The 4,335-nt window shown below is 37.0% G+C and overlaps 1 pseudogene; it reads left to right on the top strand.

Moving 5' to 3' along the window:
- The first annotated feature begins 1,150 nt into the window (after positions 1–1,150).
- On the top strand, positions 1,151–2,017 carry LOC109675218 (bifunctional methylenetetrahydrofolate dehydrogenase/cyclohydrolase, mitochondrial pseudogene; annotated as a pseudogene).
- The last annotated feature ends 2,318 nt before the right edge of the window (positions 2,018–4,335 follow it).

The following is a 4,335-nucleotide window of genomic DNA, read 5'->3' on the forward strand; positions in this document are numbered from 1 at the left end:
CTGAGCTATCCAGTAGAAAGGGGCACCATAAATTGCCACATGGCCTAGCCTATCAATCATAAGAATCGACAGCACCTGCACTAGAAATCAGGGCTAACTGCCCAGAGCACTCATTGAACAGAGAGGAAACCCACTCCTCTCCATAACAAGTACAAAATTTGGACACCAAGTAAATATATATTTTTTACATTTTTTTAATCTCTTTTTTGTTTTTCCTTTTTTTCCTACCTATCTCCTTTTTCCATTTTGTTGAAATTTTAATTTGCTTAGCCCTCTCTTGTTCCACTTTTTTCTCTCCCTGATTCTTTTTTCTCTTTTCTTCTTCTCTCTCTTTCTTCCTTCACCTTATCTTCCTCCCTCCCTCTTCTTTTCCTCCCATTGTGCCTACTCTTCCACACTAACCACTCACTGAGTAGTCTATTATAGAAACTTCATACATTACCCCCACCCTTCCTCTCGTCTGCAATCACTGACAATAGCACCCTCCCCCACAATGACCAAACAATACCTTTACACACCCGAGGGCCTTATTATCATGTACTCCCACACTTCATACCTTTTCTTGAACCCCTTGCCCCCTTACCCCTCCCTGTCTCCTCTTTTGGTGCCATCATTTTAATTACTTAAGTATCAATCTCTATGCAAACAACTCTTATGTCCTCCAATACCCACTGTTTATTTTATATAGAACCAAAGGTTCTATATATTATGTAAATAACTGGTTCAGTACTGAATCCATAAATTTGTTAATGCTAAGTTATACCTCCAGGTCAGTGATCAGAAATGTTACCACAACATAGATAACAACTAAGCTAGCAAGAGCATAGAAGTTAAATTAAGGAAAAGATAACAGGTAATTAAAATCCCTAATTATTTTCAGCATGGGCACAGGAATGAGCAATGACTGCAACTTCTCTCTCACCCATGTTTTCCACCAGGCTACTCTAGCACACACAGAGCTGCCACCTCTGCCATTTCCCTTTCCACCTTACTGCAGTTCAAAATGAAGCTGTTGTCATTTCTGGAAGGAAATTGGCCCAGCAGATCAAGCAGGAAGTGTGACAGGAGGTGTAAGAGTAGGGGGCCACTAGCAACAAGTGGCCACACCTGAGCGTGATTCGGGTTGGGGAGAGTACTGCAAGTCCCTTCTATGTCCTCAACAAAACCAGGGCAGCTGCAGTTGGGAATCAATGGTAAGACTATTGTGAAACCAGCTTCAATCCCAGAGGAAGAATTGCTGAATTCCATCAATAAATATGATGTAAATGTGGATAACCTCCTTGTTCAGTTGCCACTACCAAAGTAAATAGATGAGAGAAAGATCTGTAATGCTATTTCTCCAGACAAGGATGTTGATGGCTTTCATGTAATTAAGGTAAGAAAAATGTGTTTAGACAAGTATTCCATTTTACAAGCTACTACATGGGATGTATTGGAAATAATTAAGTGAACTGGAATTCCAACCCTAGGGAAGAATGTGGTTTTGACTGCAAGGTCAAAAAACATCAGAATGCTCATTGCAATGTTACTACCCACAGATGGGTCACATGAATGTCCTGGAGGTGATGCAACTGTTACAATATCTCATGGATACACTACCAAATAACAGTTGAAGAAATATAATTCTTGTGGATATTGTAGTTTCTGCTGCAGGTATTTGAAATCTGATCACAGATATCAAATGAAAGATGATCAGGAAGGAACATCTGTCATTGATGTGGGAATAAACAGAGTTCAAGATACTGTAACTGGAAAACCCAAGTTGATTGGAGATGTGGATTTTGAGTGAGTCAAGAAGAAAGCCAGTAACATCACTCCAGTCCCTGGGGGTGTTTGTCCCATGACAATGGCAATGCTAATGAAGAATACCATTATTGCTGTAAAATAAGTGCTAAGGCCTGAAAAGATGGCAGTGCCAAAATCTAAAGAATGTGGAGTACCAGTAAACTGTGTCTCCCATAATATTAGGAGCACTCCAAGCCAGTCCAAGGATCAAAGCAGGCCAACAGAAATGTAATATTTTTTTATTTCTATTCTACATTGATGCTTTGTATTTATTGAAAGTTTAAGTGTGTGTGTGTGTGTGTGTGTGTGTGTGTATACATGGCATTGTGGTAACTCACCAGGTAACAATTAGTGTCATGCTGTTATCATCAAATCTAGCCAAGAAAGAACCATTATCCTGGTGATAACCTGAGAAACACTGTCACACTGAAAATGGATGCTTAATTTTGTCAAGCCACTTCACTTTAAAAAATTGCCTTTTCTAGGATTCCATTACCCAAGTGCAATTCAAGTAAGAGTTGATACTCATTTTAGGTTCCAAGTCTTCTGAGGTCAGCCCAAAGGAAAAAGTTTGCTAGAGAAAATTAGGGAAAAGTGAAAAGGTAGAAATGGTGGTAATTGAGTGGAGAAGAAAAATTACCTTAAGTTTTGTATGCACTGATTGGTAACCAAATTTATCTGAAGAAAATGAAATTGGTGGGAGAAAAAGAAAAGCTACATGTAAACCAGTTGTCTTTGTGGCTTGTTATTGGGGAAATGTTTATGGTTGCTCCAATTTTCTCTTGCATTCATTTTATGTGTGTTACCCTCAATAAGTTCACCCTATTGTATTCCTTTTATTTCTTTTCCTTGTGTTATTGCTCTGGCTAGGAATTCCAAGACTATGTTGGATAGTTGTGGAGAGAGTAGATACCCTTGTCTTATTCCTGACTATAGGGAATATGATTTCAGTTTTTCCCATTAAGTATGATGTTGGCTATAGTTTTGTCATATATACCCTTTATTATGTTGAAGCACATTCCTCTTATTCCTAGAGGAATTTCATCAGAGCTTTTATCATGAAATTTTGTTGAATTTTATGGAAGGCTTCCTCTGCATCTATTGAGATGATCAAGTGGTTTTTGTCTTTGCTTCTATTAATATGCCATATTACATTTAATGATTTGCATATGTTGAACCATCCCTACATTCCTGGGATGAACCTGACTTGGTCATGGTGGATGATCTTTCTGATATGTTGTTGAATTTTGTTTGCCATTATTTTATTGAGGATGTTTGCATCTATATTCATTAAAGATATTGACCTATAGTTCTCTTTTCTTGATGTGTCCTGGTCCAGTTTGGGGATGAGTATAATATTGGCTTTATAAAATGAGTTAGCCAGTGTCTCTTCCATTTCTATTTCTTTGAAAAGTGTAAGGATTCTTGGTATTAGTTCTTATTTAAAGGTCTGGTAGAATTCAGCAGAGAATCAGGTCCTGGACTTTACTTTTCTGGGAGACTCTTTATGCTACTTCAATTTCATTGCATGTTGTAGAACTTTACAGTGACTGAGATATAAATTTACGCAGCTATTCCCACCTAATCTTTGGCAAAAACTCAAAAACCATATGATGGAAAAAAGACAGTCTCTTCAAAAAATGTTGCTGGAAATACTGGATATCTGCATGCAGAAAACTTAAAACATATCCAGGCTTATTACCTATAAAAGTATCAAATCAAAGTGGATTAAAGACCTTAATATAATACCTGAAACATTGACGCTACTACAGGAAAGAAGAGGAAATACATTGGAAGCAATAGGCATAGACAATGACTTCCTCAGTAGAACTCAAGTGGCTCAGCAACTAAGAGAAATACCCCCTCAAAAAAATACAAAGAATCAACAAAACAAAAAGCCAGTTCTTTGAAAAAATAAACAAGATTGATAAACCTCTAGGAAAACTGATTAAAATGACGAGGAAAGAGAAACCAAATTAATAAAATTAGAAATGAAAAAGGGGAGAGAACAACAAACACCAAGGAAATCCAGAGAATCATTAAGGACTACTTTGAAAACATATATTCAAATAAATTGGAAAATCTAGAAGGAATGGGCCAATTGCTAGACACATTTGATGATCCAAAATTGAACAAAGAGGATATTAATCACCTACACAGATCAATAACAAGCAATGAAATTAAAGCAGCAATAAACAGTCTCTCAGAAAAGAAAAGTCCAGGACCTGATGGATTCTCTGCTGAATTATACCAGACTATTAAAGAAGAACTAATATCAACACTACTCCTGCTTTTCCATGAAATAGAAAGGGAAGAAACACTGCCAAACTCATTCTGTGAAACCAATATTATATGTATCCCAAACCAGACAAGGACACAATTAAAAAAAGAGAATTATAGGCCAATCTTTTTAATGAGCATAGATGCAAAAATCCTTAATGAAATATTGGGAAACTGAATTAAACAGCATATCATACACCATGATCAAGTTGGTTGCATCCCAGGGATGCAAGGATGGTTCAACATATGCAAATAGTTAAAGGTAATGCA

This window comes from Castor canadensis, chromosome 6 (assembly GCF_047511655.1).
Source record: "Castor canadensis chromosome 6, mCasCan1.hap1v2, whole genome shotgun sequence".
Classification (NCBI taxonomy): Eukaryota; Metazoa; Chordata; class Mammalia; order Rodentia; family Castoridae; genus Castor; species Castor canadensis.